We start from the raw sequence: 13,391 nt of genomic DNA on the forward strand, positions 1-13,391 counted from the left end.
CCACAATTGTCATGCCACAAGCATCTTTTGCGCAAGCCATCAATGCTTCCCTGAATACATCCCATTCCTCCCTCACTCCCCTTAGGTCCTTTTTTCTCACCTTTTTCCATTCTGTACTCAGTCTCTCCTGGTACTTCCTCACACAAGTCTCCTTCCCAAGCTAACTTTCTCTCACCACTCTCTTCACCACAACATTCTCTCTTCTTTTCGGAAAACCTCTACAAATCTTCACCTTCGGCTACACAAAATAATGATTAGACATCTCTCCGTTTGCACCTCTCAGCACATTAACATCCAAAAGTCTCTCTTTCGCGCGCCTATCAATTAACACGTAACCCAGTAACACTCTCTGGCCATCTCTCCTCCTTACATACGTATACTTATGTATATCTCTCTTTTTAATCCAGGTATTCCTAATCAACAGTCCTTTTTCAGAACAGAAATCTACAAGCTCTTCATCATTTCCATTTCCAACACTGAACACAGCATGTACACCAATTATTCCCTCAACTGCCACATTACTCACCTTTGCATTGAAATGAACCGTCACTATAACCTGGTTTCGTGCATCAAAATTACTAACACACTCACTCAGATGCTCCCAAAACACTTGCCTCTCATGATGTTTCTTTTCATGCCCAGGTGCATATGCACCAATATCACCCATCTCTCTCCATCCACTTGCAGTTTTACCCATACCAATCTAGAGTTTACTTTCTTACACTCTATAACATTTTCGTTTCACTCAGAGCCAAAACATTGGAGTTCCTTTCCTCAAACATGCTATCTATCTCTCCTTTTTCCTTATCTTCGTTATATCCACACACATTTAAACACCCCAATATGAGCCTTCGAGGAGGATGAGCACTTCCCGAGTTATAATAAGAGGAGGGGAAGGTTTCTCGACCCCGCTCCCGTTACCTTCAGTCGCCTTCTTCGATACATTAATAATGCGTGGGACGTATTCTTTGTCCCCTATATATATATATATATATATATATATATATGTATATATATGTATATATATGTATATGTATATATGGGAACTTCAGTGAAGGGCGTAAATGGGGAGGTGATAAGTAGTGGTGATGTGAGAAGGAGATGGAATGAGTATTTTGAAGGTTTGTTGAATGTGTCTGATGACAGAGTGGCATATATAGGGTGTTTGGGTCGAGGTGGTGTGCAAAGTGAGAGGGTTAGGGAAAATGATTTGGTAAACAGAGAAGAGGTAGTAAAAGCTTTGCTGAAGATGAAAGCCGGCAAGGCAGCAGGTTTGGATGGTATTGCAGTGGAATTTATTAAAAAAGGGGGTGACTGTATTGTTGACTGGTTGGTAAGGTTATTTAATGTATGTATGACTCATGGTGAGGTGCCTGAGGATTGGCGGAATGCGTGCATAGTGCCATTGTACAAAGGCAAAGGGGATAAGAGTGAGTGCTCAAATTACAGAGGTATAAGTTTGTTGAGTATTCCTGGTAAATTATATGGGAGGGTATTGATTGAGAGGGTGAAGGCATGTACAGAGCATCAGATTGGGGAGGAGCAGTGTGGTTTCAGAAGTGGTAGAGGATGTGTGGATCAGGTGTTTGTTTTGAAGAATGTATGTGAGAAATACTTAGAAAAGCAAATGGATTTGTATGTAGCATTTATGGATCTGGAGAAGGCATATGATAGAGTTGATAGAGATGCTCTGTGGAAGGTATTAAGAATATATGGTGTGGGAGGCAAGTTGTTAGAAGCAGTGAAAACTTTTTATCGAGGATGTAAGTCATGTGTACGTGTAGGAAGAGAGGAAAGTGATTGGTTCTCAGTGAATGTAGGTTTGCGGCAGGGGTGTGTGATGTCTCCATGGTTGTTTAATTTGTTTATGGATGGGGTTGTTAGGGAGGTAAATGCAAGAGTTTTGGAAAGAGGGGCAAGTATGAAGTCTGTTGGGGATGAGAGAGCTTGGGAAGTGAGTCAGTTGTTGTTCGCTGATGATACAGCGCTGGTGGCGGATTCATGTGAGAAACTGCAGAAGCTGGTGACGGAGTTTGGTAAAGTGTGTGGAAGAAGAAAGTTAAGAGTAAATGTGAATAAGAGCAAGGTTATTAGGTACAGTAGGGTTGAGGGTCAAGTCAATTGGGAGGTGAGTTTGAATGGAGAAAAACTGGAGGAAGTGAAGTGTTTTAGATATCTGGGAGTGGATCTGTCAGCGGATGGAACCATGGAAGCGGAAGTGGATCATAGGGTGGGGGAGGGGGCGAAAATTTTTGGAGCCTTGAAAAATGTGTGGAAGTCGAGAACATTATCCCGGAAAGCAAAAATGGGTATGTTTGAAGGAATAGTGGTTCCAACAATGTTGTATGGTTGCGAGGCGTGGGCTATGGATAGAGTTGTGCGCAGGAGGATGGATGTGCTGGAAATGAGATGTTTGAGGACAATGTGTGGTGTGAGGTGGTTTGATCGAGTAAGTAACGTAAGGGTAAGAGAGATGTGTGGAAATAAAAAGAGCGTGGTTGAGAGAGCAGAAGAGGGTGTTTTGAAATGGTTTGGGCACATGGAGAGAATGAGTGAGGAAAGATTGACCAAGAGGATATATGTGTCGGAGGTGGAGGGAACGAGGAGAAGAGGGAGACCAAATTGGAGGTGGAAAGATGGAGTGAAAAGGATTTTGTGTGATCGGGGCCTGAACATGCAGGAGGGTGAAAGGAGGGCAAGGAATAGAGTGAATTGGAGCGATGTGGTATACAGGGGTTGACGTGCTGTCAGTGGATTGAATCAAGGCATTTGAAGCGTCCGGGGTAAACCATGGAAAGCTGTGTAGGTATGTATATTTGCGTGTGTGGACGTGTGTATGTACATGTGTATGGGGGGGGTTGGGTCATTTCTTTCGTCTGTTTCCTTGCGCTACCTCGCAAACGCGGGAGACAGCGACAAAGTATAAAAAAAAAAAAAAATATATATATATATATATATATATATATATATTATATATATATTTTATATATATATATATATATATATATATATTATATATATATATATATATATATATATATATATATATATTATATTTTTTGCTTTGTCGCTGTCTCCCGCGTTTGCGAGGTAGCGCAAGCAAACAGACGAAAGAAATGGCCCAACCCACCCCCATATACATGTATATACATACGCCACACACGCAAATATACATACCTACACAGCTTTCCATGGTTTACCCCAGACGCTTCACATGCCCTGATTCAATCCACTGGCAGCACGTCAAACCCGGTATACCACATCGATCCAATTCACTCTATTCCTTGCCTCCTTGCACCCTCCTGCATGTTCAGGCCCCGATCACACAAAATCTTTTTCACTCCATCTTTCCACCTCCAATTTGGTCTCCCACTTCTCCTCGTTCCCTCCACCTCCGACACATATATCCTCTTGGTCAATCTCTCCTCACTCATTCTCTCCATGTGCCCAAACCATTTCAAAACACCCTCTTCTGCTCTCTCAACCACGCTCTTTTTATTTCCACACATCTCTCTTACCCTTACGTTACGTACTCGATCAAACCACCTCACACCACACATTGTCCTCAAACATCTCATTTCCAGCACATCCATCCTCCTGCGCACAACTCTATCCATAGCCCACGCCTCGCAACCATACAACATTGTTGGAATCACTATTTCTTCAAACATACCCATTTTTGCTTTCCGAGATAATGTTCTCGACTTCCACACATTCTATGTCATATAAGGTGTTTAATGTTGGGTAGGAGTTTGTGTCATGTGTGGTTCTTACTGTTGGGTGGGAGTGATTTTCATCTGTGGTGGTCACAGCTGGGCGGAAGTCACTGCCAGATGGGGAAGGTCTGTCTCCCCCACTGTTCATATACAGTTGTGCGATGAAGTCCAGTTCGTTGATGATGTCCTGGAGTGATGGGCGGGCCAGAGGGTCGTGCTGCATTGCCTGGCTCTGAAGGTCGAGCAGATGATCCTGGAGGTCGACATCTTTAGCGGCTGTGTTCAGGGCCATTCCGATGAGGTAGCCCAGGGAGTAGACGTCGCTGGCCGGGGTGAGGGGCTGCCAGGCCACCATCTCAGGGGAATACCAATTCTCTTTGTGGTCGTCGCTGCCGATCCTCAGCACTTGGCCCACTCTCCTGCTCAGGCCGAAGTCGATGATGTGGATGTCGGCTTCTGGAGCCAAACCCGTCGTTATGTTATTAACCTTGAGGTCGTTGTGGAGGATGCCCTTATCGTGGATTTCTTGTAGTTTCTGGGCGATAACGGAAAGGGTCTGCACGAGCTGGAGGTCGGTGCAGGTGCGGATATATTGCTGGTACGTCCTGCCAGTGAAGGTCATCACCAACTGGGCCCTGTCCAGGCTCAGCCCGCGTACCTCGGGGGAATCTCCGGCTCCGGCCAGCTCCCGCTGGACCCGCATTTCGTGGACCAGGTCACAGATGTCTTCCAAGCGGAAGGTCTTCATGACCATCTTTTGTCCATTGAAGATGACCTCTTCCGCCAGCCCGTTGGCGCCCTTGCCCAGTATCCTGATGCGTTGGATGGAGTCTTTCCCGGGTTGGATGATGAGGGCACATTCCTCCTCCACGAGGCTGTGTGCAAATATATATTGCACTGGATCCGAACAGCAGGAGCAGCCGTTGGATTGACGGCTGTCATGACTGGGGTTGGTGTAGAGAGTGGAGCACACCTGCCCATGTTCGTGCATGGCCTGACCCTCGATGAATTCTGAATGGCTTATCATTTTGCATGGTGTTGGGTAGGAGGTACTCTCATCTAAGGTGCTTGATGTTGGGTAGGAGGTACTATCTAAGGTGCTTAATGTTGGGTAGGAGGTACTATCTAAGGTGCTTAATGTTGGGTAGGAGGTACTATCTAAGGTGCTTAATGTTGGGTAGGAGGTGCTATCTAAGGTGCTTAATGTTGGGTAAGAGGTACTCTCATCTAAGGTGCTTAATGTTGGGTAGGAGGTACTCTCATCTAAGGTGCTTAATGTTGGGTAGGAGGTACTATCTAAGGTGCTTAATGTTGGGTAGGAGGTACTATCGAGGTGCTTAATGTTGGGTAGGAGGTACTGTCATCTGAGGTGCTTAATGTTGAGTAGGAGGTAATGTCATCTGTAGTTCTTACTGTTGGGTAGGAGCGATCGTCGAGTAGTTCCCTGAATACCGTAGAAGGACCATTGTTATTTTGTGATTCATCCTCCGGAGGAAGATTAACTCTTTCCCAATAATGGTAAGGGAGAAGCATTCTACACTGATTTCCTTGGTTTCTTCTCTGTCTGGCTATCCTCCTTGCAGCAAAGCGGCTTGCAGCCCACTTGTTGTCATCTATCGCCACACTCTTGCGTTTTTCGTTCTTCCCTTTTTGCTCTTTCACGCACCTCAACTAATCGTCTAACTCTTTGTTCAGGGTCCATTGATAATCTTATCTTTTGACTTACTCTTGCACGATGTTATACAGCTGCAGAATGTTGCACTAGATGGCAATAAAAATGAAGGTAGAACAGTGTCATTGATGTTTTCCACTTGTAGTGAATATAAAGATTGAGTAGTATCACTGATTTCAACCTGAAGTAAAGGTATAACGAGCCTGTATCACTGATAACCCGCTACTGTGTGTAAAGTTTGACTAGTAGAGATGATTGTTACTGTGCTGATAGCGCTTGTGTGTGTGTGTGTGTGTGTGTGTGTGTGTGTGTGTGTGTGTGTGTGTGTGTGTGTGTGTGTGTGTGTGTGTGTGTGTGTGTGTGTGTGTGTGTGTGTGTATGTCTGTATTTGTATATGTGTGTGTCTGAGTGGAAAGAGATCTATGAACCTCACCCTTAATGATAAGGCCAAAGGTCAGTGTAACTGAGGGTGAAGTGATGATGCCCTTAATTACGATGATGAAGGTCTTGTTAGGGTGTAGTTGACGATGGCCTTTTCCGGTAGAGTAAGGGAAATGGTATTGAAGACCTTCCGCTTGGAAGACATCTGTGACCTGGTCCACGAGATGCGGGTCCAACGGGAGCTGGCTGTAGCCGGAGTTTCCCCCGAGGTGCGCGGGCTGAGCCTGGGCATGGCCCAGTTGGTGATGACCTTCACTGGCAGCACGTACTAGCAATATATCCGCACCTGCACGGACTTCCAGCTCGTGCAGACCCTTTCCGTTATCGCCCAGAAACTAAAAGAAATCCACGATAAGGGCATCCTCCACAACGACCTCAAGGTCAATAACATAACGACTGGGTTGGCTCCAGAATCCGACATCCACATCATCGACTTCGACCTCAGGAGGAGAGTGGGCCAAGTGCTGAGGATCGGCAGCGACGACCACAAAGAGACTTGGTATTCCCCTGAGATGGTGGCCTGGCAGCCCCTCACCCCGGCCAGCGACGTCTACTCCCTGGGCTACCTCATCGGAATGGCCCTGAACACAGCCGCTAAAGATGTCGACCTCCAGGATCATCTGCTCGACCTTCAGAGCCAGGCAATGCAGCACGACCCTCTGGCCCGCCCATCACTCCAGGACATCATCAACGAACTGGACTTCATCGCACAACTGTATATGAACAGTGGGGGAGATAGACCTTCCCCACCTGGCAGTGACTTCCGCCCAGCTGTGACCACCACAGATGAAAATCACTCCCACCCAACAGTAAGAACCACACATGACACAAACTCCTACCCAACATTAAACACCTTATATGACATAGATAGCGGTTAGTGAAGGTGAATGTTTAGTGAAGATAAAGGATATAGTGAAGATAGTAATAAAATGGAGACTGCATGGAAGGAGCTTCAAGCTATTTATGTGTATTTATCCGAGACATGATACCCCCTTTGGATTTTGCATGTAGAATGGTAAGATATCTGAAATAGTAGTGTTGGGTAATTCTATCTCTTACATTGTTGCATGCATGAAACGTGTAGGTTTGAAATAATAAATATATTTACTCTGATGCATTTCTTGATTCAGCAAGGTTTATTATACATAAATGCAGTCAACACCTACACTTCGTAGAACTTGTCGGTACAGTGGGAAGTGTGAGGAAAGTCTTGGGTACAGTGGTAAGTGTGAGGGAAGTCTTGGGTACAGTGGTAAGTGTGAGGGAAGTCTTGGCTACAGTGGGAAGTGTGATGGAGGTCTTGGGTACAGTGGTAAGTGTGAGGGATGTCTTGGGTACAGTGGTAAGTGTGAGGGAAGTCTTGGGTACAGTGGTAAGTGTGATGGAAGTCTTGGGTACAGTGGTAAGTGTGAGGGAAGTCTTGGGTACAGTGGTAAGTGTGAGGGAAGTCTTGGGTACAGTGGTAAGTATGATGGAAGTCTTGGGTACAGTGGTAAGTGTGAGGGAAGTCTTGGGTACAGTGGGAAGTGTGATGGAGGTCTTGGGTACAGTGGTAAGTGTGAGGGATGTCTTGGGTACAGTGGTAAGTGTGAGGGATGTCTTGGGTACAGTGGCAAGTGTGAGGGAAGTCTTGGGTACAGTGGTAAGTGTGAGGAAAGTCTTATAATATTGAGGGAAATCATGAGTAATGCAAGAGTTAATGAGGTACTCAAGATATCATTGTTTATATTATTTTTTGTATTTCATGATATTTATAATCCCTTAGTACAAGAAAAATGATAATCCCTGGGGATAGGGGATTAAGAATACTTCCACGTATTCCCTGCGTGTCGTAGAAGGCGACTAAAAGGGAGGGAGCGGGGGGCTAGAAATCCTCCCTCTCGTTTTTTTTTTTTTTTTTAATTTTCCAAAGAAGGAACAGAGAATTGGGCCAGGTGAGGGTATTCCCTCAAAGGCCCAGTCCTCTGTTCTTAATGCTACCTCGCTAACGCGGGAAATGGCGAATAGTTAAAAAAAAATATTTTTTGTATTTCATGATATTTATAATCCCTTAGTACAAGAAAATGATAAGTAAGGCTATGATATTTACAATGCTTACTGGTAGGTAGGAGTTACTGTCATCTGTGGTGCTCAATCTTGTTTAGGAGTGGCTCTCAAATGAGGTATATGGGAGTTACTGTAATCTGTGATACGGTTAGGTAGGTATGACTCTCAAATGATGTGCTGTTTGGTTTCTCTTCCGCTCACGTCGCCTTTCTTGGCCTCGTTGGCTTATTCATGTGAATATAACACTTTTTTTGATAAGCTAGGTCAACTGCTGAAATGCGACTTTGAACGGAAGACGGTCCAAACAGGAGAACATAAGGTAGGGTTCCTGCGTTGAAGTAGCCGGCTGACGTCGTCTGATAGGTGGAGCTTAGACATGACCAATCATTGGTCAGATGGTTTATAAGTACAAAATCCCGCCCTTCTCATGACGTCACTCGGGCAACTCAGAGTAGCAGCCCTACCTTATGTTGTGCAGTTTGATTCCTCTTCCGCTCACGGAGGCCTTTCTTGCAGTCTCTGGCTAGAGATCTTCTTTATGGTAATGATAATGATAAAAAAAGCTCGGGCAACTTCTGAAATGCGACTCTGAGCAGAAGACGGTCCAAACAGAACAAAAAGATAGGGTTGGTTTGTTGAAGTACCGGATGACGTCATCTGATAGGTGGGGCTTGGGATTACGACCAATCATATCAGATAATTTTTGGGTTCAGAGCCCCGCCTTCTCAGACGGTGCCAAACCCCTACCTTATGTTGTGCGTTTGGTTCCTCTTTCCCTACGGTGGTTTTTTGGCCTCAGTGGTTTATTGAAATGGACGACGGTTTATCTGCTGAAATGCGATTTCTGAGCGGAAGACGGTCCAAAAAAGGAAAAATAAGTAGGGTTCTGGTTGAAGTACCCGGCTGACGTCATCTGATAGGTGGGGTGGGTTAACCAATCATTGGACAGATATTTTGTGGATTAGAGCCCGCCCTTTCATGACGTCACCCGGGAGCCAGAGTAAAACCCTACTTATGTTTTGCTGTTTGGTTTCTCTTCCGCTAACGGTGGCCTTTCTTGGCCTCGCTGGCTCATTCATGTGAATGTTGACTGTTATAAATACGCTCGTCAACTGCTGAAATGCGACTCTGAGCGGAAGACGGTCCAAACAGGAGAACATAAGATAGGGTTGCTGCTTTGAAGTACCCGAGTGACGTCATCTGATAGGGGGGCCTGGGATACCACAAATATTTGTGGCATACGTGGATTCGGTCCCCGATACTCGGCAGCATACCCTACCTTATGTGTGTGCTTTTGGTTCTCTTCCGCTACGGAGGCCTTTCTTGGCCTCGCTGGCTAATTTGAATGACGATTACTTTAATAAGTAAACAAAACGGGCACCACTCTGAGCGGATAGACGGTCCAAAACAGGAGAACATAAGTAGGGTTGCTGCTTTGAAGTACCGGGGTGACGTCATTGATAGGGGGGCTTAGGCATGACCGACCAATCATTGGGCAGATATTTTGTGGGTTCAGAGCCCCGCCTTCTCATGACGTCACCCGGTAGCTCAGGCAGCAACCCTACCTTATGTTGTCTATTTGGTTCCTCTTCGCTCACGGTGGCCTTTCTTGGCCTCGTCTGGCTCATTCATGTAATGTCGACTATTTGATAGCTCGTTCAACTGCGAAATGCGACTCTGGGCGAAGACGGTCCAACAGGAGAACATAAGGTAGGGTTGGTGTGTTGAAGTAGCCGGTGACGTCATCTGTAGTGGGGCTTGGATCGTACCGACCAATCATTGATCAGATAGTTTATGGGTTCAGAGCACCCCCTTCTCATGACGTCACCCGGGAGCTCTAGAGTAGCAACCCTACCTTATGTTGTTGCTGTTTGTTCCTCTTCCGCTCACGGAGGCCTTTCTTGGCCTCGGCTGCTAGAAGACTTCCTTTATGGAATGATAATGATAAACAAAAACTACGGGCAACTCTGAAATGCGACTCGAGCGAAGACGGTCCAAACGGGAAACATAAGATAGGGTTGGTTTGAAAGTACCCGGATGACATCATGTGATAGGTGGGGCTTGGGCATTACCGACCAATCATTATCAGATAATTTGTGGGTTCAGAGCCCCGCGCTTCTCATGACGTCACCCGGTACTCAGAGTAGCAATCCCTACCTTATGTTGTGCTCTTTGGTTCCTCTTCCCCTCACGGTGGTCTTGTTTGGCCTCGTGGCTTTATGAAGGGACGACGGCTTTACCTGCTGAAATGGGACTCTGAGCGGAAGACGGTCCAAAAAGGAAAACATAAGATAGGGTTACTGTGTTGAAGTACCCAGCTGACGTCATCTGATAGGTGGGGCCTGGGCTTAACCAATCATTGGACAGATAGTTTGTGGATTAGAGATTCGCCCTTCTCATGACGTCACCGGAGCCAGAGTAACAACACTACCTTATGATGTGCTGTTTGGTTTCTCTTCCGCTAACGGTGGCCTTTCTTGGCCTCGCTGGCTCACTCATGTGAATGTTGACTGTTTCATAAATAAGCTCGACAACTGTTAAAACCCACTCTGAGCGGAAGATGGTCCAAACAGGAGAACATAAGATGAAGGTTTGCTGCTTGAAGTACCCAGTGACGTCATCTGATAGGCGGGCCTGGCATGGCCGACCAAATCTTGGGCAAATATTTTGTGGATTCCTTCGGTCACCCGATAGCTCAGCGCAGCAACCCTACCTTATGTTGTGCTTTTTTGTTCCTCTTCCGCTCACGGAGGCCTTTCTTAGGCCTCGCTGGCTAATTTGAATGACGACACTTTATGGTAAAAAAACGGGGCACTCTGAGCGGATGAACGGTCCAAACAGAGCACAAAGGTAGGGTTGCTTCGTTGAAGTATCGGGTGACGTCATGTGGTATAGTTGGGGCTTGGGATTGACCGACCAATCATTGATCAGATGATTTGTGGGTCAAGCCCCGCCTTCTCATGACATCACCCGGGAGCTCAGAGTAGCAACCCTACTTATGATGTCTGTTTGGTTTCTCTTCCCACGGTGCCTTTCTTGGCCTCACTGCTCATTTTGTGAATGTCGACTTTTGAATAAGCTCGTTCAACTGCTGAAATACGACTCTGGCGAAGACGGTCCAAACAGGAGAACATAAGGTAGGGTTGCTGTGTTGAAGTAGCCGGATGACGTCATCTGATAGGTGGGCTGGATCTACGACCAATCATTGACAGATAGTTTATGGGTTCAGAGCCTCGCCCTTCTCATGACGTCACCCGGAGTCAGAGTAGCAACCCTACCTTATGATGTGCTGTTTGGTTCCTCTTCCGCTCACTGAGGCCTTTCTTGGCCTTGCTGGTTCATGCGAAATGACAATTCTTTATGATAGAAGAAAACAAAAAACGGTCAACTGCTGAAGCCCAACTCAGAGCGGAAGACGGTCAAAACAGGAGAACATAAGATAGGGTTGCTGCTTTGAAGTACCCGTGACGTCATCTGATAGTCGGGGCCTGGGCATGACCGACCAAATCTTTGGGCAGATATTTTGTGGGTTCAGAGTCCCGCCCTTCTCATGACGTCACCCGGTAGCTCAGCGTAGCAATCCTCCCTTATGTTGTGCTCTTTGGTTCCTCTTCCACTCACGGAGGTCTTTCTTAGCCTTACTGGCTCATTTGAAGGACGACATTTATGGTAAAAAAAGGGATCTCTGAGCGGAAGACGGTCCAAAGAGGAGAACATAAGGTAGGGTTGCTGCGGTGAAAGTATCCGGAGACGTCATCTGATAAGTTGGGCTTGGGATTGACCGACCAATCATTGATCAGATAATTTGTGGGTTCAGAGCCCCCCTTTCTCATGACATCACCCGGGTTACCCAGAGTAACAACCCTACCTTATGTTGTGCTGTTTGCTTCCTCTTCCTGCTCACGGCGGCCTCTGTTTGACCTCGCTGGTTATGTGAAATGACGACGGCTTTATCCTGCTGAAATGCGACTCGAGCGGAAGACGGTCCAAAAAGGAAAAACATAAGATAGGTTACTGTGTTGAAGTACCCAGCTGACGTCATCTGATAGGTGGGGCCTGGCCGTAACCAATCATTGGACAGATAGTTTGTGATTAGAATTGCCTCCTCATGACGTCACCCGAGAGCTCAGAGTAGCAACCCTACTTATGATGTCCTGTTTGGTTTCTCTTCGCTCACGGTGGCTTTCTTGGCTCGTGTCTCTATTCGTGTGAATGTTGTTGACTTTAATAAGCTCGGTCAACTGCTGAAACCCAACTCTGAGCGGAAGACGGTCCAAACGGAGAACATGAGATTGCTCTTCTGAAGTACCCGTGACGTCATCTGATAGTTGGGGCCTGGCATGACCGACCAAATCTTTGGGCAAATATTTTGTGGGTTCGGAGCCCTCCCTTCTATGACGTCACCTAATAGCACAGTGAGTACCCTACCTTATGTTGTGCTATTTGGTTCCTCTTCCGCTCACGGAGGCTTCTTAGGCCTCGCTGGCTCATTTGAAACGACACTTTATGGTAAAACATAAACGGGGCACTTCAGCGGAGACAGTCCAAACAGGACAACATGAAGGTAGGGTTACTCGTTGAAGTAGCGGGTGAGGTCATCTGATAGGTGGGGCTTGGGATGACCGACCAATCATTGATCAGATAAGTTTATGGGTTCCGAGCCCGCCTTCTCATGACATCACCCGAGGAGCTCAGAGTAGCAACCCTACCTTATGAGGTCCTGTTTGGTTCCTCTTCCGTCACAGAGGCCTTTCTTGGCCTCGTGTTCATTCAATGAGAATTGTGAACTAATAAGCCGGTCAACTGCTGAAGCCCAACTCTGAGCGGAAGACGGTCCAAATAGGAGAACATAAGGTAGGATTTGGTGTGTTGAAGTACCCTGATGACGTCATCTGATAGGTGTCGCTTCGAACTTACCGACCACAATCAATTGGTCATTAAGCCCCACCCTTCTCATGACGTCACCTGGGAGCTCAGAGTAGCAACCCTACCTTATGATGTCCTGTTTAGTTTCTCTTCCGCTCATGATTTGTCGGACATGCCTAAGCGCCACATATCATATGACGTCATCCGGGTACTTCAACGGATGAACGCTACCTTATGTGCTGTTTGGACCGTCTTCCGCTCAGAGTGACCTTTTTTTAACCAGAAAGTGTCGTCATTCAAATAAGATAGCGAGGTTAAGACTGGCTGAGCTACCGGGTGACGTCATGAGAAGGGCGGAGCTCTGAACCCACAAAATATTTGGCCAAAGATTTGGTCGATCATGCCCAGGCCCCGCCTATCAGATGACGTCACCGGGTATTTCAAAGCAGCAACCCTATCTTATGTTCTCCTGTTTTGACCATCTTCCGCTCAGAGTTGGGCTTCAGCAGTTGACCGTGTTTTTCTTCTTTTTTTTTCAATATAAACAATTGACATTTCGCATGAGCAGGCGACGCCAAGAAAGGCCTCCGTGAGAGGAAGAGGAACTAAACAGCACAACATAAGGTAAGGTTGCTACTCTGAGTTGCCCG

The sequence above is a fragment of the Panulirus ornatus genome, chromosome 6 (genome assembly GCF_036320965.1).
Source record: "Panulirus ornatus isolate Po-2019 chromosome 6, ASM3632096v1, whole genome shotgun sequence".
Taxonomy (NCBI): domain Eukaryota; kingdom Metazoa; phylum Arthropoda; class Malacostraca; order Decapoda; family Palinuridae; genus Panulirus; species Panulirus ornatus.